At 32.2% G+C, this 26,413-nt stretch overlaps 1 long non-coding RNA gene across 2 annotated transcripts in view; it reads left to right on the forward strand.

The window, feature by feature from the left end:
* Positions 1 to 234: 234 nt before the first annotated feature.
* The window catches only part of LOC133202686 (uncharacterized), a 28,505-nt gene continuing 2,326 nt past the window's right edge, over positions 235 to 26,413 (forward strand). Inside the window, exons 1-5 of one of the 2 annotated variants that reach the window (XR_009723276.1) lie at positions 235 to 361; positions 3,174 to 3,269; positions 10,138 to 10,242; positions 10,456 to 10,553; positions 24,449 to 24,521. This is a non-coding gene — a long non-coding RNA (uncharacterized LOC133202686). The remainder of the gene's footprint in view (positions 362 to 3,173; positions 3,270 to 10,137; positions 10,243 to 10,455; positions 10,554 to 24,448; positions 24,522 to 26,413) is intronic. The other variant, XR_009723277.1, reaches the window with a different exon arrangement.

Consider the following 26,413-nt stretch of genomic DNA (forward strand, 5'->3'; position numbering starts at 1 on the left):
TATTGATTCCTACTTACCATGCTTACAGGCTTAACTATGAAGATGTGACAGGGAGTGTAAAAACAATAATTGTTCAGACGGATACATAAGCTGATATAAATATCAAATTTTAATGGATAGATAGAAATTAATATACAATTACAACCATTTATTATAAACTACATAAAGATAATTTTTCAAGCAATTTGAAATTCTTCATTTTTTAAGATAATATTGTATTTCGTATATATATGTTTATAGGTTTATTCGTATCAACAAATCTGTGTACGAGTTAATAACGCACCCTGGGTTCCCTGCATTTTCAGTGACAGAGAACCAGGTATAAGAATGCAGGGAAACAAGCCTTGTTACAAGGTTTGAGGTTTGTTTATTTTATATTTTAATTTACACTTTTTTAAAATTATTATGCAAAACTCTGTGTGCAGATGAATATTTACATTTTAATGTTATAAGTCGTTTTGTGGTTCATTTATTTGCGGTGACTGTCCCACGTGTGTTTACCTGTTTACATTCACCTACTGACAAAATATACCTTCTGTAATCATGACTGTTGTAATCTTGTTTTTATGTTAGTTTACCATATGTAACTTGACTGTTGTATAGATTTATAGCGATCACTGCAAGCTTTTAATATTTATGTGAAGAGAAATTTCAGACTATCAATCACAGGCACTTGTTTCATATACGGTGCACCCCTACTTATTTTTACCACAAGGTATCTAACTCAATTTTAGGCACCCTGCTTCAAGCTCGTATTTTGTTCATATATCAATCATTAACCTCCTTTAAAATGACATTGTTCGCTTCATGAGACTTTTTTCTTGTCAAATAGATCGTTTCAGACGTCTCTGGTCGAGACTCTTTATTGTAGAGCACTTATTTATTCCTCGAAAATTACCTCGATACATTGTTAAATTTAAGACTTTAGATGGGATACAACTTCCAGTTGGGGTAGAATAAAACCAGAGACTTCCAAGTATTCCATTCCGAGGTCTCTGGTTTTATCCTTCATTTATAACCCTAACCGCAAATTTGTTTTGAAAATTACCTTGATACATCTTAAGACTTTAGATGATACAAATTTCATTTTTTTCACAGGTCACAGGGTTTCAACTTAAAAAATAAAAATTCTCACCGTTAAGATATGTTGGAAATTTTAGCGTGATATGTTGATAATTTGCCAAATTATTATGTAATAAAAGGGACTTTATATGATCACCCGGCGCTGTCACTTTAGTTCAGTCTTCACAACAATTCTTTTTCAGCACATGCCCTTCGGGCATGTAGACCTATCATTTTTACCCAGCGCATTCAAATTTGTACATGCCCTACTCAAAATTCTTACATTTACCAGTATTGTGCTACAAAAAAAAAACATTAGGTATAAAGGTTTTATATTAATTTTTTCAGCATTGTATTTCTCCGTGACTGTACCACGTGTGTTTATTCACCGTGATTGCCATTTTCTAAAGCGTTTTTGTTCATTAATAACTTTTGAGTTGCATGCTGGTCATTTGTTGGCAGGTTTAGCTGAACTGAATTTCAGAAATGGGATCATGACTGTAGTGCCACAGTATGTGGCATCGATGAACGTCTCGTAATTTAGCAAGAAACTTCGAGAAAACAAATAGGTTAAACTAAACACTTCAATGATTAGATTGACAATCATTTGACAGGTCGTATCGAGAATGTAGACAGGCAATCCATCTAAGACATTACATATAGCAACGTTTACGGGAATAATGGGGGTAGGACAGAATAAATGGCAAGTAAAGATCGTACAATGAAAGAAGATTCACATATGCCCTCTTCGGACATGTAATTTGACAATTTTTACATGCCCAGCTGCAAATTTAACAGGTCCCTGGCATTGGACTCCCGGGTTATTTGGAAGACTGTTAGTTTAGTTTCATGAGGTCCGACAACATTGTTTCTCAATGTCTGCTCCCTCTACCCCATACACTTATCTTGATAAAATTATATAAATTATATTATTAATTACCCTGGTATATAAATTGTATAAACCGGTCTTGTTATAAATTATATAAACTGGTCTTGTTTATATAATTTTACAATGTCATAAACAGCTGCTTAAGTGCATATAATATTGTATTAAATGGATTTATATATAGGATTAGGGAAAGATCCTCACTTGATTATGCCAGCATATTTTGCTCGTAGGAGTTTATTATCTACCACACATGATCAATGTCACTTTTGGACGTGAATGACTTTTGACACCCTAACTTCAGTTCAAATCAACGTTAACTTTATGTGACGTCTTTCTGAATCTTTTTTGGCATGTAACTTGGGTAAAAACAATTAAAGTACTCTCGATGCATTTGATTTCTCTTAGCCCGTTTAAACATTTCCTAGGTCTATACCAGTTTTTGCAGGGGCGAAACTATATAGAAGTTGGAAAAGAAACCTATCCCCTTTTTGACGTATTTGGTTTTCAAGGGGTGAAAATTTTCAATGTTACACTCAACTACATGCAACATTTATTATATTATACTGAATGTTTTATACAAATACAAATAATAGTGAACCTTGAGCGCATAAATCTGCGCAGTCACTATTTTTTGGAATATCACCCGTCGTCAAGCAATGTTGACTGTTGCGACACTGGAGGGCGTGGCTTCATTATTCAGTGGGTAATAGTGCTTTTTAACAAATGTTTCTTGACGAATCAGATTGATTCATTTAATATACCTGAAAGTACAATATTAATTAATTGTCATCATTTTCCTATATTAGCTTTTTACTGGTAATGGTTTTGAAATGATAGGAACATGCACTGTTCAAAAAGTCTTAAAATGTTGTTTTGGCTCAATTTCTTTGTTAGATTACTGTGTTGAACTAAGGCAGGTCAATTAAAGTAACATGATCCAATAGATTCCATGTACATTTAGTACTGTAAAGTAGACAAATTTATTGTTTTCACAAATATTTCTCAAATATTGATTTAAGTTGGTCTCCTGAAGGATGTATTAATGCAATTGGTCTGCTTAAGGTATAATATAGACATGCATATTTTATTTTGAATTTGTATTATGTCAATCATTAGAAATATATGGATCTTAATTAAAAAACATTGTTTTTATTAGAATTTAAGATATGTATAATAGGCATATATTCTTCATGTTTTTCCATAGTTAAGTCCTTTTTTACAGGGTCTCTGCTAGAATCATGTGGACCCCAGTGTAACACATCTATGGAAAGAGAGAAAATCTCAGCTCAAGGGTCAACATGTCTTTATTCCAAGAAAGGTAAATTGATAATTTTTTTCTGCTAAAATACTCTTTTATAAATTATATTATTATACTTTCATGTTAAATACTAAAATCTGATTGGTTTAGACACATTTAACAATCCGTAATATTACCCTCAGCGTTAGCAACACACTTGACAACGGGTAACATTACGAAAATATCACATGCGTTCAAATCATGCGCGTACGGTTCACCGTAGAATTCTCAAAACGTCGGTTGTGCGTTTGAAAGAAACCGAGTAAACGACGTCAATAAAAGCTTGCGTCCGATGTGGCTTACTTGAAAAAGACAAATGACAGACGAAACATCCTTGCGAGTGCTAACTTTAGATGATAAAGGACTTTTTGAGTAGCAAACAAACAATAAAGAGGTTGGTAAATCTTTTCCGAAGCTTTTTTATTGAGAAAAATAGACGCGGGGAGTTTGAAAGCTTTCTAAGCGTGAACTTAACGACGATCTCCGAATTTTTTAATGACATCCGAAATCAATAAGACATTCAGTATAATAAAATAAATAGTGCACGTTTTTGAGGGTAACAGTTGAAATTGACACCCCTCGGAAAACCATTGTCAACCTCCGCTGACGCGTCGGTTGACAATGGTTTTCCTTGGGGTGTCAATTTCAACTGTTACCCTCAAAAACGTGCACTATTTATATAATATCAATGCAAAAGAATGAACAAACAACATACCTAACAACATTTTGAAAATGAAAGTGCAATAACAGTTAATAATTATGATCAATTGAATGAATGTTAGGCCAACTTTTTTTTATATTCTGTTTTACGGGAGCGCCGACCCTAATTTGGGCTAAAATGAAATAAAAATAAAAGTCCCCAATTCAAGTTTTATTTTTATTTCTCCCGCCGATAGTTTATTTATAGTCTCTGAAAAAATGAAAGAAATATAAATAACCTTTTTACAAGCCTTTCAAAATGCGATTTGTCATTGGCTGAGGTAAATAGATTCATCCAATCACAGTATTCGTTGCGTGAAGAGTCACTGCACAGCATAGCGCCAAAATGTCAGAATCGGAGGGTTTCACGTGTTTTTAAATAGTCAGTTTAAAAAGTGACGTGTCAATGTTATATATTAGAAAAAGTATAAATTTTAATGAAAGATTGAATGAAAAAGACGAATCAGTGATCTTGATCAAATGTCATGCGGAGGGCCACGTGGAAATCGAGGTTCTGTCAACCGCTTGTTTTGAAAGGTTCTGAGTACGTATTATCTTTGACAATTGCTTCAATACATTGAAATACGTCTTGAAGATTTTTTAAACTTAATTTTAAGACAGAAATGTTTTCTTTTACAAGTAACGACAGAACACTAGAACTATGTAGAACTGGTAGAAAGTGGCGTGACTGAGGAAATTCGAGTCACAACTTTCACTCGTTTTATGACAAATATTGGAATTCAGAATTACCTACGAAGATATATCAGTATATATGCTTGATGCTTGATTGATACAAGACATTATCTCCTTTTTTATTGCTTTATGGAATTTTGCGTGCTATGTAACAAATTAATGTACATTGATTGTTCAGCGTATTCATATCAGCTGATGTAGTGTATATGTATAGCTCTTGTTTAGTAAAACAACTTTTTTTTTACCACTAGGGAAAAGTATTGTTGTAAATGATACGCCCTTACAAATATTATTTCAATTCAAGACCTGGTTTCTTTTTTCATTCAACAGTTGTGGATTAGAACCATTTTCAACAATTAAATTTTTAAATTCTGCAGTAAACAGAATATTGTCATGTGTATTTTACATGTGTATACTATGGGAAAGATGTGTATTTTCTACAATTATATTGAAAGTTAGCATGCTCAGAAAGAAAACATAAGGATAAAAAGATATATATACTACAGATTGAGGAAGTTTGAATATGTTTTCAATAGAGATATTGTGGTACGTTTTTTCAACCTACGTATATATTAATTGGAAGTGCGTTGAAAAAAAAAATATTATTCAACTTTTCTTTTTTTCATGTCTCATGTGCACTTCTGTGAATTAATTTATTTTAGCTGATCCATTGAATGTCTCACTGTATTTTCTACATAACTTTGCCAGAACTAGTCCAAAATCCTCAGATCTTGTAATTTGCTGAATACCGAAAAATAAAAGATTCTGAAAAGTTTATGAGGGGTGTGACAGAAGTCCTATAGGTTTACTGTGGTGACAATATGATATTTGACATTTGAGAGAAGACTATAGATTTGTATGTTTGATTTGCATTAATGTTAGAAACTGCAAGCTTTATACTAGAAATGCACCCCTGCTCCAAATATCTAAGAGAAAGTTAAATTTAAAATAGTTCATTGATCCATTAACAGTACCAATTCTGTGTTTTGTGTACATAAGTTTTTCAAATAGCACTGTTTTTCTAACAAATTAAGGTCATACAAATAAAATTCCAACCTTAATTAAAAATAAAAAATTTTATTGCATTTTTTCATTTTATTTTTATTTTTCTGACCGACTGCTTAAATTCCGAGCTTTTATTTTTATTTCGACCCCCCGACTCAAATTTTTGAAAAAAATTCCCGTAAAACAGAAAATAAAAAAATGTTGGCCTTAATAATCCAATCAAAGTCCTTGTTGTATATCATTTTTGCTAGGGCTGTGTATTGAGCAAAAAAAAAGAAGAAGACATTTTTTAATGCGATATGCAATATATTGGATTCTTTAACAATTCTGTCAAAAAAGTCTTATAAATCATTATGCATGAATTTTATAAAAATAATAATTGTTTTGCAACTCATTTTTAATTTTTTGTCTCACTGTCTTTAAAAATTACACTTCAAATTCAAACTTTTCTTGACTGTAAAATCAACATGCTAAGTAAAGTTGTCTATGTATTTTTATGATTTTGTAATAATCATCTAAGATGTGCTACCTCCTTAATGATTATATCATTTTTGATCAGTTTTAATTCAAAACAGTTAAATATAATCTTTGGTGATTGAAATTCCCAACTTTTTCACAGAATTACATAAAAAAACTGCCTGCCCAAAATGTATTGGAATTAAGTTATTTTTTGGATACGATATATTCATTAATCTAGATATGTATCAATATATTTGGTGCAGCCCTAATTATTGCTGGTTCATAAATAACTAAAAAATAAACAAATGCCAAATGTTGGCATGGTTGGCATTGCAACTGTATCTTACACATTCAAATCAGGCCATTCTTACAAGTTTTGAAACATGTTGGATTCTTCACTAGTGCCGCTACTACAGAGAAGACAGCTTGTTTATAAACTGTGTCATTCAAAGTTTCAGTATATATATGAGAAACACAACAAATCTGAATGCTTAGCCATTACACTAAATGATGAATCTACTTTATTGTGTTATTTATTGACATTTGACAATCATGATTTATAAATCATTTTGAAATTTTTAAAAACAAATTAAAGCAATTCCCATCAATTCCTCCCTAGACAAATATATTAATGATAATTTTTACAGCAATACCTTGCTGTAAATTTCAATTCAAGTGATTTGATTTTTGATTTTTTTTTGTTTGTTTGTTTGTACATTTATGGTTAATTTATCCTTAGAAAAAAATTAATAAGAAAGTAATTTTATTAAAATTTTATAACTTAAATAATGTCTAGATTCATGTATTGAATCATAAAATTGTTTTGAGAGATGTATCGTATCATAATGTCTGTGTATTATCCAAACCCAATATACCTACATATCACGATGTATCATTTCAGCATTTATTTGTTAGTGTTGTTTGATTTGTTTTGTATATGCCCTTTCCTGCTCAGAAAGCAGAAAGCAGAAGTTCTTGCTTCATAATTGTCACTCAAGACCTGAAACTGTATTAGAAATCTGTATGACGTGTGAAATTTCATATCTGTTTTGACATAGTTGTTAATTTGTATAACAAAATGCAATAATACAACACAATTGATTTAATAGCATTAATTTTTGTATCAGCAAAAAAAAAAAAAAAAATATTTTCCCTACCTACTGACCCAAGTGTTTAAAGACTCAATCGGCAATGCCAAACCAACAATTTTTTAATTGTGGCCTTATCCACTGATATTTCTTTTGTTCTGATTCTTAGTTTCTTTTGTTCTGATTTTTTGTTCATTGAAAAAAATTGACGCCTTTTCTTTAATTCCTTAATTTTCAAGTTGAAGAGTGCATCCCGACAATCAGTTATGATGTTACAGTGTCCACTGTCCAATCCGACAACTGTGCAATCCAGCACACTGGACTTTCCGACCATTAAAACTTAAATATTTTATTCCCAAAAATTTCTTTATAATATATATAGAATAAAACACTGTATATTCCGACCACTGTACATTCCGAATTCTGGTGCTTTTTGTCGACAAGACTAGATAATTACCTTATGATTTTACCTGGGTAATTCGACATAATTATACATTTGTACCATAATTAGTCGCTAGTTCCATTTGGGCACAAGCTTGGTCTACTTAGTAGTTAATTACATGTATTAGTTTGATGGTGTTTATATAAACAATAAATGAACTGTGTTTGAATTTAAAAATTAGGCAATCAGTACTCTTCGTTGTTATCAATTTTATTCTAGCATTGACAAAATAGCATCCACGCGATAGAAAATAAAAAGGAGTACCTGATATTTAGATTGCCTTTACCTAACAGAATAAATAAGATTTTTTGCTTGAAATTGAAATCAAACATGCAGTCAGAGTCCTTTAAAGTCATGTCTCCCTAAAAAATGAGTACAGCAAACTACTGTATAACATGTAGACAACACACAATTTGAAGACAGCATCTCGTCTAATAGAAAATGTTTCATTTCCGGGTTAATATACACTGAATTAAGTGAGACTGTGCACATAAAAGATTTGCAGGAAGCAAAAAACTTCCACTTTAAGTAGACCCATTAAATTTTAAAATGTTAATGTTGTTTGATAAAAATTAAATCGCAATAACAATGTTTTAGAGGTACGTCCCATTTGTTTGAAAAGTCACGAGAGGGTATTAATAGCACAGTCTATCTTGAGAAGTTAACAATGCAGAAAAAATCGGAGAGAAATGTAGTGTAGAAAAAAAAATAAAACCACTGTTTACAGAAGGTAGACAAAATATTTAATATCTACTGTTAGTGAGTAAAATGCTAAAAATTAAATTGCAACAACTCGAAGTGATTGGCAGTTCCATCTGTTTTGCACGTTTAAAAGAAATTATCGTATATTACTACAGAGTTTACTAGTGCTGTAACAAATGATGTGTCTCAAAGAAATGTTAATCAGCCGAAGGTATATTTTATACAACAAAGAAACACACACACACACACACTTTGACAATTAAATACACATGTACTCTTAACCTAACGAAAAATGTTTTTTTTTTCTGTATGAAGTCACCTGACATTTATCATAATGCTCAGAAATATTCAACACTGGGTAATCCGACTCACTGTCTAATCTGACATTGATTTTATTCCCCTTCAACATGTTGGATAAGACAGGTTTCACAGTATATCAATGACGTAATGTATGCAATATATAAATAACTGTCCCACCTGCCTGCTAATGTGGAAACAAAACTTCCCTCCATAACAAAAGAGTGCACCAATGGAGATCATTCGGCAAACCTCGGCTGATTCCGTCACCTTCATCAAACGTTTGATGAGGTACGAATCGGCCGAGGTGTGCCGAGTGCAATGGAGATAATCTCGAAACTTGTGTAGTAAGATCAACTCCTAACAATGCACCACTTTTCAGCATTTATATTCATTGCTTAAGGGTTTATTCTTACTAATGAAATAAGTTGTGGTGATGCCTATATTTACTGTAAGACATTTGTAATAATGAAGCATTTGTGAGATGTACCCTTTATCAGTTATTTACAAACAAGGCATTTGAAGAGGATGAGCACAGTGCATTTTTTTATCTGAAGTTAAGGTGATTTTAAGCAAAAAAAATTTCTTGTCCATATTTAGAAAGCAAAATATTTTGACTTAGTTTAAAGTTTTATAAACCCATTAAACTTGTTAAAAAATTAAGTATGTAAACTAAATTTTGAATAAAGAGTTGGTCCTCTGTGTAAAACTTGCTCTGTGAGCAAGTTGGAATTACAATGCCTTTCACGATTCCTTCACAAAAAATGGGGTGATGACCCACAATATTAATAAATGTAGATTAAACATCCTATTTATGTCAGTTATTGTATTAAATGAGCTTTCAACCATTTTATGCTTTATGGTTTTAAATAATATTTTATATTTCATAAATTAGACAGTGAAATTTGCAACAACAAAAAAAAAATTATTGATTTTTAAACTGTTGTTACATTTAGGAATGTGGGTATATGTACATATCCTGTTCAAGTCTTTGTGTATCACATTATATCACGATATACTTCAGACAAATTAGTACACCCGTAGTTTTGAATACAATTCATACATTGATTTCATTTGCCGCAATGGTCTCTTTAATATTGCAATAATGCATTTGGTCTTCCTAATGCATGTATAATGCAGGTACTGTATATACTCTATGTCCAACTTATAGGTGAGTCATAAAAAGATTAGTATTTTGAAACCAGGTTAAAACATCAGAGCATTGATTTGAAATTGTCAATTGATTCTGGCAAAAAGTTGTATCGATTTATAAGCGGGTCAATAGCAAATCCCTCCAAAATAACCTCAAAAAATACAACTGATTTATAGGCAGACCACCTTATAGGCGAGCATATACAGTATAGTTTTTGTTGAATTTTGCTAACAGCAAAACACTATGAATAATGAATTTTGGAAAAAAAGATTATTAAGTTTAATGATGCATGTATGTAGTATAGAAATATTGTTCATATGCCTGTACATGGTACAAATATGCATTTTACAGAGTGTACATATGCCAGAATCATATGGACCGCAGACTGGCCCTGGTGATTCCGTTAAGAAAAAAGAGGAAAAATCAGTGCTTGTGCTCATTGGTCATTGGACAAAGGTAAATAGATTTATTTCATGAAACTAAACATGTAAATTACTAGGATATTAAAATATCACAATTAAAATACATGTACTGATTTATATATATATGGATATCAGTTGGTCTCCTTGATGCAGTTATATGCATTTGTTATCCCTTTTAAGTGGATCTTTTAAATATTATGCAGTTTATTTAGAAGCTCTTTATTATCTGCACTGTTCACTTTTACAGGGTGTATGCCAGAATTTTTTGAAGAACAGTCTGAATCTGACATGGAAAAAATGAAGAAAAACAGCCTTCCTGTTTATAAATCTACATTCTGACAAAGGGTAATTTTGTTTAGTTCAATTAGAAGTGCACATTTAATTTCAGTTGCTTTCCTTAATGATATATTATAGCATTTTTATTCCCTTATGAACAATATGTATACTTGTAAAGCATGTATCACAAAATCTTCTGCAAACAAAGTTTTGGGTGTATATTGCTTGTTGCTTAACGTCCCTCTTGAGAATTTTTCACTCATATGGAGACGCCACCACTTGCTGGTGGAGAGCTGCAAATTTTTGTCCTATACTCAGCACTTACGGCCATTGAGCATTGAGGGATCTTTATCGAGCCAGCACCTACTGTGACACGGGACCTCAGTTAATACGTCTGTCTCATCTGAAGAACGGGTCTCCACATTCCACAGTGGGATTCAAACTCGCTATGTAAGGATCAGCTTCTTTCTCCGCGACTCTAGAGTAGACGCTCTAACCACTGCATCTGCTCTACTTTGGCAACTTTGGGTGTATATAAGCATGGTTGTATATATGCATAGGAATCATCATGTCCATCTGTCTGTTCATGTGTTTGGCCACTTGTGTGACTAGCTTTTTTGTTCCAATTCTGGCTGAGATAAATTGATTTAGGTCATCTAAATACAAACAAATTAAGGGAAATTACTATGGTATTGGGATGAACATTTTGGAATACTGTCTCATTGTTCCATTGTAGTTGGTCTCTTTAATGTTGTAATAATGCATCTGGTCTTCCTAATGTATGGCATACACTGTATGCATGTATAATGTTGTTAAAGTTGGATGAATGTAAAACAGTTCTTGCGTGATGACAAAGGTAAATAGATTTAGTTCATGTAACTAAACATGTAAATTACTAGGGTATTAAAATCTCTCGTTTTGAATACTGATTTACATGTGGAGAGTAGTTGGTCTCCTTAATGCAGTAATAATACATTTGATCTTCCTTATGCATACTGCATATTTATTTTTATATAAATTTAATGGCTGACATGTATGAGGGTTGATCCAAAAGTTTGTTGAATTTCTTCATATTTTATTTATTTATTAGTGAAAGAGGTTGAATACTGATTTAGATGTGGATAGTAGTTGGTCTCCTTAATGCAGTAATAATACATTTGGTCTTCCTTATGCATACTGTATATTATATAAATTTAATGACTGACATGTACGAGGGTTGATCCAAAAGTTCGAGGAATTTCTTCATATTTTTAGGTCACCTGAGTAACTCAGGTGACCTATTGCTATCCGTTTTCGTCCGTCGTCGTGCGACGTACATTAACATTTGAACATTTTTAGCTTCTTCTCTGAAACCGCTCAACCAATTTCAACCAAATTTGGTATATAGCATCTTTGGGTGAAGGGAGAGGGCAAACAAACATTATTTTAAAGATTGCCTTAGCATGTTGTTTATTCTGTGCATTTATGGCAATTAATATTAAAATCGTCCAGACCTGTTAAAACCCATGGATGTCCACAAAAATGTTACTCAAATCAAATTTCATGTTAAAATTCGAAGTAAATATAAATACCTGTGTAATTGTATAATGGTGTAACAAATGTTTAAGAATGCCATATTTAAATTTCAAAAATTGCTCTAAATGTGCATGAGATAAATATCTAAATGCTGTGAAGAAGCACTGTGCTACAATTACCATATTAAAGAAGTGATTTTAATGAAATCTTGTTTCTAAAAAACCTGTAGAAAATTTAAAGAAAATTAGAAATCACGATTCTTACCCCAAAACCATCAGATGGTATGAAAGCCTTCAAACAATGTGTTTTACATAATTCGCATTTCCAAAAACTGTGATCATTAATTTGCCGACCTATTATTGTATGTTCTAATGAAGGAGAATTCATGTGCAAACTTCTACATGAGAAGAATAAAAGTATTGCCGTGTCCTGCAAGAAAACAAAATCACATTATATTATCAATTGCAGATGGTGTCTACGTCTTTCAACTAATTTTGCAACGGCAAGAGTATCTTCTATGTAGTAACTGTTTTGAACCAAGACATCCTACTGACAACTAAGTCCATGATACAGAGCTTTCTACTGCCTTGTTTAGAATTTTACATGTCGAGAAATTTATGGTCAGTGTAATGACCTTGTTTGCAAATCTAAATCTTCATTACGTCGAGTTTAGACTTGCATGTGAATTTCATGGTCCCTGTCCCCCTGGGGCCTGAGGGGCGGGGCTAAAACCACCAAAAATAATGCAATCTTTAAAAATCTTCTTCTTTACTCCTGGACATCAAGCAGTCAAACTGTTCACATCATTGTAATAAGCATTGAGCCCTCTACCAAAATTTTGAAATTCATGGCCCCAGTATCAGGGGTTCTGGTGCTAGGATGGGGCAATATAGATCATATAGTGAAAGTGCATTATTTCTTTGAAAATCTTATTCTCTGCTCCTGGGTATTAAATAAAGTAACTAAGTACATAGTTATGAAAAGCAAGACTGCCTCTTCCAAAATTGTGAATTTCATGGCCCCAGGGTCAGGGGTTCTGGTGTTAGGGCGGGGCTCTATTGATTATATAGTGAAAATGCATTAATTCTTTGAAAATCTTCTTCTCTGCTCCTGGGTATTAAATAAAGTAACTAAGTACATAGTTATGATGAGGAAGAGGGCCTCTTCCAAAATTGTGAATTTCATGGCCCCAGGGTCAGGGGTTCTGGTGTTAGGGCGGGGCTATATTGATTATATAGTGAAAATGCATTAATTCTTTGAAAATCTTCTTCTCTGCCCCTGGGTATTATTTAAACAAACTAAGTACATTGTTTTGATATTCAAGATTGCCTCTTCCAAAATTGTGAATTTCATAGCCCCAGGGTCAAGGGTTATGGTGAAAAAGGAGGAGGGGCTCTATTGATTATATAGTGAAAAAGCAAAATTTCTTTGAAAATACTCTTTTCTGCTTCTGGTTAAAAAGCAAAGAAGCTAAGCATATAGTTATGATGAGCATGATTGCTTCTTCCAGAGTAGTGAATTGCATGACCCCTGGGTCAGATGTGCTGGTGTAATGGTGGGGCTCTTGATGATATAGTGAAAATGCATTAATTCTGTTAAATAATCCTGTCTGCTCCTTAGTGTTAATCAGATAAACAAAGTGATTACTTACATGTATGATGAGCAAACTTCTGGTCCCAGGGTGAGAGGCTCTGGTGTTTCTAGGTGTGTGTGTGGGGGGGGGGGGGGGGGGCTCTATTGATAATATAGTGAATCTGTAGTAAAAAATGCATTATTTCTTTGAAAATCTTCTCTGCACCTGGGCATATCAGAGGCAAAACAAGTAAAAGTTTTCATAAAGATTTTTGAACATCTGGCTTCGGGGCCACCAACGTATAAAATCTCAGCTCAAATCTCAACCTCAAATCTTAGATTTCTGCCTCAGCTGAGATTTTCCTAAAACATCATGCCACCAACATCTCTGAGATTCGATCATCTCACGTAAGCTGAGATTTGAGAAAAATCTTGGACTTATTCTCGTTGTTATATACGACCTTTTTTTCTGAAAATGCATGAATTTGTTGAATCAATGATTGAATTTACCTTTTAGTCAGTTATTTATGCAATATTTTAGTGAATATCACGAAAAAACACATCCCACACTTCCTTCGTCTTTTATTTGTTGTTTCAAGTCATTCAACAAAGAGGATTCCATTTCGACATTTGCGACAATTTTCATTGAACCCCCCGTAAAAAATCCCTACAGAAGAATAACACAAAAACATATCTAAACTTTGTAGTCTTGGTTCGTCTGTCGACATAAACACACAAAAACATACACCGAGGCGTCACTTCCACCATTGTGACGTTACATGTAGCAGGTAGGCGGATCAAGACTATATTCCCCAGACTGATTAAAAGAAATCATTTTTCTTTGTTTGTTATATATGTTAGATATATCTGTATAATTCTTAATTCTCCATAGCAAAAAAAAAAAAAAAATATGAGTCATAGGGACTATTTAAATTTAGAATAAACCTGAGTGAATTTTTTTTCTAGCAGATCCACAAAAAAAAAATGCTCAGTAGGCCTATATCATGTAAATTTCTCACATGCTGTAATAAATTTCGCGAGTATACCATAATTGTGGAAAAACAGCAAACATATCCAGGAGCAGGTAACATACGCATGCTTAGTTTTACAGGATTTAATTTATCAAGGAAATTTCTCGAGGAACTGTTTAATTGTCGGTGAATTTCAGCTCATATCCCCCCAGAAGGAAGAAAAACCGGCTGAAATTTGAACTAAGGGCATGTATAGGGAAGCGGCAAACTAACACATCGCATTTTTCTATGATCCCCTGTGACAAAATGTCTCGGAAAGTCTTCTTTTTTTTTTTTTAGATAAATAATAAACAACGAATATAGCACCACTTGACAAATAATCATCGTTACATTGAAAACCCAAATCAATCTTGCATACGCTCATTGAGTAATGAGAAACTGATTAATTTCTAATTGTATCGTAAATAAAAGTTTCACTGCGTAATGATGTAATTTTTTAAAAAAAAAAAGAACCTACGGATCATACTTTTTTGCTTCAAAATGTAAGTTGTCGTACTAAAAAATACTGTTTGTTAAAAAAGAATCTATTCTTGCAAGTACTATAGCTAGCAAGTACATTTGAATAGATGCAGTCCTTCTTGTGATTTATACATGTATTTCAGAATGGTCATAAGTCAAGTTTATTCTTATAAATAATATAAATGGTCAAGGATTTAAGTACGCACAATACATTGTGAGTATAAAGTCGATCCAAATTCTCAATCAAGAATTTTATAGATTTAATTAAGAACCAAATTAGACAGACTGCTATCATCTGTAATAAATAAATGGCGATTTACATATTATTTCGAAAGAACAGAAGAATTTGTACATGAAATTCTAGACAGATTTCTTTTAATATTTCGTATAATATTTACCTTAATAAATAGTAAAATATAACTTCCTGGGAAAAAAAATACGGGACCGAGGAGTTTTGATATTTTATCTAATCATATTTCCTTTTCTGATATACATGAACATTGTGAATTACATGTAATAAAAATGTCTTGTCACAAATAGCTCATTTAAATATGAATTAAATTAATTATATTAATTCCTGTACGAATGAAGATATAAATGTTATGTACGAACGTGCCACTAGAATATTCTATTCTTTATTTTTTTCTTTATTTATTTTTTTCTTTTGGTAAAGTTTAAAGTGCTTGATTCCATGCGTGGACAATATTAATATAATAAGAATATTTACATGCGCGTAATTAACCCCCCCCCCCCTTCACAGGATAATCAAGTTTTGGGAGAAATTAACATCCTTTCTGTGCTTGTATGTTAATTTCGTGTATTTATTGATTAAAATGTGCACTGTCACAACATTTGCGATCATTGTACCATAAAAAAAAAATTGTGAGATTTTGTTTGAGACTGGTATACATCAATCTCAAGATTTTCTGAGAAATCTCAGAATTTTTTCTCAGCTGAGTCGGAAAAAACGTTGGTGGCACGCATGTTTGAGAAAAATCTCAGACGTGAGAATCACTGTAAATAATGTACTTGAAAGGTTAATAGTATAAGAGAATTATGCAAGGTTTTTTATCGTATAATACAAAAAGTACTTTCATAGTTTTAATGATCAGGTAGACTTGTAAGTAATAGATGAATAAAATTGAGACAAAAATAACTTGTCTTATTCAATGTTCATCAAAGACCAAAAGAGTCCAATGTAAGAGATTTTCAACAAGGAATTAAAATACCGGGTAGTACAGAAGCACTAATAGTTTGTTAATAACTGTATGGTGATAGTGATAAATGGGGAACAGATTAGAACCTAATTTATGAACTGTTCATGAACACTAGACTAATTATTTTGTTGATCCTGATCACCCTATTTTTCTTGCTTTTGGGCAACAAAGCTTCACCTTTCAGTTCATTTTATACTCTGTGGATCCTCTTAATTGTTGTATTATAATCAGATGACCGTTAAGGCCCTTGGGCCTCTTGTATTTATTTATTAGTGAAATTGGTTGAATACTGATTTACATGTGGAGAGTAGTTGGTCTCCTTAATGCAGTAATAATACATTTGGTCTTCCTTATGCATACTGCATATTATATAAATTTAATGACTGACATGTATGAGGGTTGATCCAAAAGTTTGTTGAATTTCTTCATATTTTATTTATTTATTAGTGAAAGTGGTTAAATACTGATTTACATGTGGATAGTAGTTGGTCTCCTTAATGCAGTAATAATACATTTGGTCTCCCTTATGCATACTGTATATTAATATAAATTTAATGACTGACATGTACGAGGGTTGATTCGAAAGTTCATGGAATTTCTTCATTTTTTATTTATTTATTAGTGTAAGTGGTTGAAAATTACAAATAAGAATTATATAGACACTTGTTGAATTTTTTTAATAAACAATATTTTAAATATTTATGATAGTAACTCTATGGCAGTTGCCATAGCAAAGGATGTTTGAAAATGCAGGGGAGACATTTACTCGTTCATTATCATTTTAATTCTTAATACGTGAAATAAGAAAAATCCTGCACTAAGTGGCAAATAAAACGAAAATTTTGTCATAATTACGATTGCTTGACCACTAATATACCTTTCTGTGAGAGTTTTACTGATTTAACTTGATATTTAGATTATTAGTTGATGATTTCTTGTTCATATTTTAATTGTTAGAGAACATCACATTTTGGTCAAGTTATAAGTTTTGTTAAAATCTTGGGAACACTCTGACTTAAAGGGGTATACTACTGATACAGGCTGGAGAAAAATGCATTAAGCAACTGATTTACCAGTGGCATTAGAAATTTAAGAAAAACAGAACTTCCATGGAGGTTGATTAAAGGTGTGGCCGCCTTTTGGAGGGTCTGTTTTTCTCATAGACAAATTTTAAAAGCGTTGATGGACGTTGACCGCTGACGTACTGTGCTTGACTTTGCTTCTGAAATTGGAACACCATATGCAAAGATGGGGAGTATTTTTGAAATATGAGTGTAATATTAAGATAAGTTGATCCGTGTGAGAGGATACCAAGGCTTTTCTTGAGAGAGAAAAGGAGAAAAAGGCAGAATATTCTGTAGAATTACTTAGTCGAATTGAACATGAGGGTGAGATGCTCCTATAACGCTCCTATAATGTGACATGACATACTTAACTTGACGTTACGTAGAAGTCTCCCCCTGATTTTACAACTATCAATGTTCAGAAAGCTCGTGTGACCTTATTGGTAATTGGAACATGGTGAAAATATCCAGTATTGTTGCATAAAGACTCCATATTATAAATATGCCTATTGTTTGCTTTCATCAAATCACAATAAAATTTTAGAGATAATTAAATTTCACAAACTTTTGGATCAACCGTCGTATTAGAAAAAAGATGGATCTATTAGATTGAACAGGTTATAATTCACCTGAGTCATTTAAATTACTTATTGCTATCTGTGTTTGTTCAGTCATCATGTTTCAAGTGTTGTCTGTAAACTATTGAACATTTTCAGCTTCTTTTCTGGAACCAGTTTCAACTAATTTCTCAGTTGAAGTATACAGACATAATATAGAAGTGATTTTATTGACTTTCTCAATCTATCCTGAATTTAAAAATGTAAATATAAGCATTTGATTGTAAATATTGAACATTTAGCATCTCATAACCAGAGTTGGAAATTACTGACTGCCCGAGGTAGTCTGTTTTTCAGGTAGGCAGGGACAAACTTTAGATTAACCTCGGTGGTCGAGGTCATTTAAACAGCTAGTTCCTGTTTTCCATTTTTTTTTTCAGGGTATAGTAAGTCTATAGAAAATAAGTAAAATATAGTATATCAAAGGAACACTTCTAGTTAAAAATTTGAGTTGACCTTAGGACCAATATTGGTTTCAGTCTTTAGAAAAAGCTTATCGATGTATGTTCCGATCACTGACTTTAGGCCACATGTGTGTAGTTTCTTGTTTCTCATGTATTGCTTTAGTTCTACGTTAATGGTAATCTAACAACCAAGCTTTATGACAAATGAGATGGCTTTAACTTTTCAATTGTCAACTTCCCTTACTTATTTAGCAATATACCTTCATCACCTGCATACAGGGTTTATATCTCTCAGTTGATTTGATACGAAAGAGCATCCTCTATGTTTGAAATTTTTTTAAAACGAGGTAAGTTATTGACAAATAAGTTGCTGAAACAAGAATATCAGCAGTCTTGTTTAAAGTTATCATTTTGTAAATTCTATGGTCGATACAATGACTTTGTCAGCAAATACAATTTATCATTAAGTCAAATGCTGAGTGACGTTTTTCATACTTATTGTTAGGCCATTATTTACACACTGAATTATCGATGGATTTTTCCATTGTTTCCCAGTTGTGACAAGGAGCACATGGCGTGTGTGACCGGTCTGCAGGGGATGCTTACTCCTCCATGGCACCTGATCCCACCTCTGATGTTTTGGAGGTCCGTGTTTGCTCTGCTCCTATTTTGTATTTTTTGATGGGCTTTTGAGCTTGAATACTGTTTGTTATCTCGATATATTTCATTCTAGTCAACTGTGTGTTCATATGATCCTACCTCAGTATTTACAGAATTATACATCCTTTGTATGAGGGTCATTCTTGATGTCTGACTGAGTAATGGCAATGGGACATAAAACCTTAACTGACCTTACCACATTCTTTTCTAATCTGAAAACCCTCATGCATTTTTAGCATAACATATCGCCAATGCACACATTTTTCCCAAGGAATGAACTGCATCTACTCTGCATAGAACAGTATCTCTCCCACTGGCACAACAGTACTATTACATGTCATTATGTTCTTGAAAGGAAAACACAGCAGTTATTGCTCAGCAAGATTCTTTTTCCTGACACCTGCAGTATCGAGTAACACAAAGTGAATGATTAGTGTCCTCGAACAAAGTGTGCTTACAATGAGGTATAGTTCCGGTTGATTGCATTTAGTTAAAGAGAATTTATGATCTGCATTTCTGTAGATGTCTTTTATATCAACACCAAACATGCATTTAAGGAAGAAAATATAAGTAAAATGCAAAAGCCTGTATAAAAAAATCAAAGTGCAAGGACAAGTGCACTTAAGGAATGCTTAATGGGCCCTTTTTCAGTGCTGTATTACTTTAGAATATATTACCAAATTGTTCTCTTTTAGTAATAGTTAAACACAAGTGGACATTTCTAATTAAAATCACGCTAAAACATCAATCAGCATGGATTTGAAACAAATGAAGTTTTTTAAATGCCTATAGATCCGGAAAGTCATATCAAACCCATTTTGAGTTTCAATCGTTTATTTAAATCAAGGGGAGGAGGCATTTAAATCTTAAATCAGACACTTGAACAATCTGATGGTGGATCATTGACAGGCACATTTGCCGAATGATACTTCTTGCGCTATTTTACCCGAGAAAAAAATTGAATGAAGTTGTATAGATGCCTGTATCCATAGTGATCAAACTATGAAATTGGTATGCTTGCATTTGAAATAATGCAATAAGTATTAACATTAGTTCCTTTATATTTTAAAATGAAAAAAGGTGTATTTGGGTGGCTTTCAATACTGGTACCATTGTCTTGCTTGAATGTTAAAAATGTTTGACACTTTTATTTATGATGACATTTTAACGACACTAAACTCTCTTAACCCTTCTGTGTTCCTAACCCTCCCGTTTTCCTAAAACCAAATACATGTACATACAAACTTCTCTATGCGGCATGACTTTGATATAATGATACAAAACGTGGCTATGCTTTACAGTGAGCATCTTTGAGGAATGTTTACCTGGGTAGAACTCACGTGACTACCAGTATTTTAAATAATTTATTCCATGGGTGGGTTCAACATAGCTAGATCATACAGGTAAATCTAAGCTCTTACTTGCTATAGGAAAAACATTGAACTTTTCATACATTTTTTTAATATTTTAAGTACAAGCCTAATCTTGTACAAATTTCCTACTTTCACACAAGTTTTATAAATGTATAATGCATTTTTTGTCAATCACACAAGTTTGTACAACGTTAGGCTGACAATAAACAAAAGCTTTGAAATGAATGACTGTCCTCAATTTACTATAGAAAATCACGAATGTTGGCTGACCCCTACCACATTGTATGGCTTTGCTCTTTGTATATTCATGAATTTCAGCAATAAAATTTGTTGAATTTAGGGTTTAGATATCAATTAACGATCTGAGATGGAAAATTAAGCTTAATTTGATTCTTCATTATTTCACATTTTACCGGGGCCCATAAGTGCACTCGTTCTTTAGTGTTTATACAGGTAAAAAGTTTGAAAAAATAAAAATGTGCCAACAAATGGATTCGAACCAGGACACTAAAAATGTTCATGGGTCAATGTATTAGGTCAAAAGTAAAATGGATAGAAGAAGGAGAAAAACCTTCAAAATATTTTACCAGTCTAGAGTCAAGAAACTATCAGAGTAAAGTTATACCTAAAATTGAAAAGGAGGATAGAACAATTATTTTTAACCAATTTGATATTTTGAATGAAGTTAAAATGTTCTATGAAAATCTTTTTAAAAGTAGGGAGAATGTGGATTCTGGAAGTATTCATGACAAATTAAAAATATATGATGTCCCAAAATTAAATAAAAAAGAATCAGAAAGTCTTGAAGGCCCATTGACCAATTCTGAAGTCCTTAATTATTTGAAAAATATGAATAATGAGAAAAGTCCCGGACCAGATGGTTTTACTTGTGAATTCTTCAAATTCTTTTGGCAGGATATAGGTGCCTTTATTACAAGAGCAATAAACAACTCATATGAATTATCACACTTTACTGAATCAAATAAGTTAGGTATAATAACTTGCCTACCAAAACCAGGAAAACAAAAACAATTCTTAAAAAACTGGCGCCCAATCAGTTTGTTGAATGTGATTTATAAAATAGCCTCAGGCTGTATTGCTGAACGATTGAAAACCGTATTGAATAAAATAATAAATAAGGACCAAACTGGCTTTTTAAAGGGAAGATTCATAGGTGAAAATATTAGACTGGTTTATGATTTAATGCATTACACAGAACAAAAGCAGGTTCCAGGCTTATTAATGTTAATTGATTTTGAAAAAGCTTTTGACACTATATCATGGAAGTTTATATACCAAACATTAGACTTTTTTAATTTTGGGAAGTCAATTAAAAATTGGATTCAAACTTTTTATAATGGAATTAAATCATGTGTAATACAGAATGGAATTTCTTCTGACTACCTGTTCCCTCAGAGGGGATGTAGACAGGGGGACCCAATTTCCCCATATCTTTTTCTAATTTGTGCTGAAGTTCTTGGGATTCTGATTCGAAATAATAAAGACATAAAAGGAATTATAATTGATGGGGAGGAATATAAACTTTCACAATATGCTGATGATACTTCAATTATATCTGATGGATCACCACAGTCTATGGATGGTATATTAAGAGAACTTGACTATTTTGCACTTATATCTGGTCTGAAAATTAATTTCACTAAAACTAAAATGGTTTGGATTGGCAGTAAAAAATTTTCCAAAGAAGTTTTTCATCACTCGAGATGGAAGTTAGATTGGAATAATTCTACTTTTGATCTTCTTGGTGTAAAATTTTCTATTAATTTAGATGAAATGGTTGATCTGAATTACCCCTCAAAATTAAATGAAATAAAGCAGTTGATAAAACAATGGCAGTTAAGAAAACTTACTCCAGTTGGTAGATTAGCAGTGATTAAATCCCTGATTATACCAAAAATGAACCATTTGATATTGACTATTCCGAACCCTTATAAGGAACTCCTAGACGAATTTGAGAAAGACCTGTACTACTTTTTATGGGGAAGTAAAATTCATAAGGTTAAGAAAAATGTTATGATTCAAGATTATAGAAATGGGGGGTTGAAAATGATTGAATATGTAGATTTTCTATGTGCATTAAAATCAACATGGATCTGAAGACTAATTAACTCAGATACAAAATGGCTAAAACTTCTTGAATCAGAATTAGGAATAAAAGTTGAATCTCTATGGGTAAGAGGTTTAGACTTTACTGTTAATATGTGTAATAAAATAAGTAACAAGTTTTGGAAAGAGGTTTTACTTAATTGGGTAAAGATCATTGACTCTGGTCAAAATAATATGCAAATTCTTCATGAACATATATGGTTTAATTCAAGAATTAAAATGAACAACTCATCCATATTTTTGAAAAGTTATTTTGATGCAGGCTTTGTTTTTGTAAGAGATCTGTTTGACTCTGAAGGAAAATTTGTAAGCCTTGAGTACCTCACAAATCTTAACGTAAAAACAAATTTTGTAGAATATGCAGGTTTAAAAGTAGCTGTTTTAAAAACATTGAAAAGTATTGATATTGAAAAAAGAGAAACTGGACCTTTTATCCCTAATTCACTTTATATTTTTTATAAAAGTACAAAAGGCTGTAAAGACATGTATAGTTTACTCATTAAGAAGAAAAAGGAAGCAATTAAGGCACTAGAAAAGTGGGAAAATAATGGAATATTTTTTGGCGATATAGACTGGAATAAAATATTTGAACTTCCTTTTAAAGTAACAAAAGAAGCAAAATTTCAGTGGATGCAATTTCAAATTCTGCATAGGATTATTGCAACAAATAAATACCTTTACAATCTCAAACTAATTGATTCACCTGTATGTTCCTTTTGTAAACAAGATGTCGAAAGGATTGAACACTTATTTTTTGAGTGTTTCTGCGTTAAAAAAATATGGTGTCACATTGAGGAATGGTTTATAAATAAGTTTCATTTTACCATTAATTTTGATAGAAAGGATATACTTTTTGGCAAATTCAACAACAAAAACATGTTTAGACTACACAATATATTAATACTTACTGTTAAGCAATTTATTTTTGCTAGTAGGTTTAAAAATGTACCTAAACTAAGCATCTCAATGCTAGAAAAAAATATTGTGGATAGAATATTAGTCGAAAAAGTTATACTTTTAAGAAACTAAATTTTCAGAATATGAAAAATATTGGAAAACTATTTGTGATATGATATAATGTATTTATTTTTCTCAAGTTTATATACAAATGTACAAGTATGTTAAAATACTTAATACTGTTCCCCCCACCTCACTTTTTTGCACCCTTTCACCCCCTTTTTCCTCTCTTTAATTTTATCTCTGTATATAAAGCTTTCACAGTGAATATTCATTAAAATGTACAATATGTCATATACAATTTTAATGTGATTTTGAAATGCAACATATATTTACTACAAAGAAATTATATTTAATATGAAGTATCAGGCAGTAGAAATGAAAGAATGTATTGAATGTTAACTAATATATTGTATAGTCTGTATATGTGAAAGCACAAATAAAATCTATGAATTAAAAAAAAAAAAAAAAAAAAAAAAAAAAAATGTTCATGGTGAGAGTCTGCGGTCTACCATTCTGGGCTATGCTGACTATGAGGACATTTGTAATAAATATAAACCAGTAAGATAGAAATAGGTTTTCACGTTTTTTGTAGTTTTTTTTTTTTATATAAATCTAAAGCAGGGGTACGTGCCCCTAAAAAAACCTTGTTTTAAATAATTGCTTAAATCAAAATCTATCAAAATTTCATAATTTAATTTAGGGGCAGGCAAAGGGTGATTATATTGCATCTATCGGGTATAAATTTTCTTATCAGAAAATTGTAGAGATATGCAAGGTTAATTAATGACAACATTTATTTTTCATTTTTGCCTAATACTTTTATGATTTTCACTAATAAATTGATGATTGAAAAAAGCCTTTAATATGACTGCTGATTTTATCTCCAGCTGTTAATTTTTAACACCTTTTCTCGTGATTATAGGAGATAGAGAACAGATTATGATTTCTAACATTTACTGTTACAGATCATTTCCTTGAGATAGGTGGAACCAACAGTCAAATCCAGACACCTTTAAGAAAAGTAAAAATCTGACTCAGGTAAAAAAAAAATCATTTACAGTTTTATCAATTAGTAATTTTTACCTTAATTAACTGGACAAATCTCATTTGACGATATACAGGTCAAGAATGAAGAGTTTAAAGCCTAGTAGGGATTTTGGTCAATCATAACAGGTAATCTGCAGCCCCTATTGGGAATTTTACACTCATATGGAGACGCCACCACTTGCCAGTGGAAAGCTGCAAATTCTGTCCTATACTCTGCACTCACAGCCATTGAGCAGTGAGGGTCCTTTTTCCTGCCAGCACCTACTGCGACATGGGACCTCAGTTTATAAGGTCTCATCCGAAGGACTGGTGTCCACATCCCACAGTGGGATTCAAACCTGTGATGTAAGGATCAATTCCTTACTTCGTGACTCTAGAGCAGACGCTTTAACCATGGCGCCACGCTTGTGACTAGCTCAGTTTTAAAGAAATCATTCAAGATATTTTTTATCAAACTTAATATGCTGTAAGATTAGTAAGACCTATTCAACTATTTCAAAAATTTTTGACCTTTCCTGTGACCTTGACCTCACTTTTCTTTAATTTGCATCTTGCATGGTTTTAAACCATTTAAGATATTGTTATCTAAGGCTATGCATCTATACATAATTTGGTGAGAACTTATCATCTATTCATTTTTTTTTAAATTTTTATTTCAATTTTAAAGAAACTTTTCAAGATATTCTCATCAAACTTCATATACTAACACAAAATTTCATGTTGCATTACTATACACTCGGCGGGGCATTCATGGCCTATGGACATATTTCTAGTGTAATTTGCTATTTCTGTTGTTTACTTTCGGTCAGTAAGTGCCCCCAAAGGGCAAGCCCCAGTCCTATTTTCTTTTCCAGGGTTGCAACAGCGCCCCCTAGAAAAACAAGTTGCACCATCCAATCAAATCTTGTTTTGTGCTGCTTTATGCCAATGAAATTAAGGCTGGACAGCATATGTATTATATTCTGACCAATGGGGTTGCCGTATTTTCAAATAATTAGGATAGACTTACCACTTCAGCATTCCTTTCATCACTGAAGTGATATGCATGCTCAAAAATTGACTAAGTTTCATTTTTGTGTCAACTGCAGAGCAGAACGACACTTAGAGATCACTTTACCTGGTGTCTGTCTGTCCGTCTGTCACACCTTATATCTCCAAAATTTTTAGAGGCAGGGTTTTGATAATTAGCATTTATATATGTTTTTGAGCTCATGATACTATACTTTGAAACTGTATGAAATTCAGTTACCACAAACTTATTTAAATACTATGAAAATACATTGGGATCAGTATTCTACAATGAATCGTGTTGACTGACAAAGTGACAAAGTAAAGACAGTCTGAAATCTCTTTCCTCCGGGGATTGTTGGAAGCACCTGCATGTGTATTAATAAAATGATAAATAGTTATTCATCATAATTTCAATTTAATTATTCATTTGAGGACTGGGGAACTATATTTTTTGATTGCCAGATTCTATCCCAGTCTTTTACTTTTGGATCCTTTTTTTTCCTTGCAGGCAAATGCATGAACCTCCATGCTAATATTAAATTAATAGCTGACCACTCTTAGATTTATTTACCTCTTTAATGAAGATACCTAGCAGGCGACAAATACATTCCTTGAAGCACTCTAGTTCCTATTTTATTTTCACTAATATAATGATTATTGAAAAAAGACTAAGGTGCTCTATAGTGATCAGTCTATTCATTCATCTGTCTGTCAAATACACATATCCCTTGTTCAGAATACAGGTGACTCTAAATACTTCAAACTTTATATTTTTTAATAAGGTACATGTAGCTGCTTTGGAACATCTGAAAGGTCTATTACATTATCGCTAGTTTTACTAGTTTTCTTCATGTAAGTTGAATATATTTCAA

Source organism: Saccostrea echinata, unplaced genomic scaffold, assembly GCF_033153115.1.
Source record: "Saccostrea echinata isolate AGI-Se365-2 ecotype Australia unplaced genomic scaffold, CSIRO_AGI_Sech_v1 ptg000047l, whole genome shotgun sequence".
In the NCBI taxonomy this organism is placed as follows: Eukaryota; Metazoa; Mollusca; class Bivalvia; order Ostreida; family Ostreidae; genus Saccostrea; species Saccostrea echinata.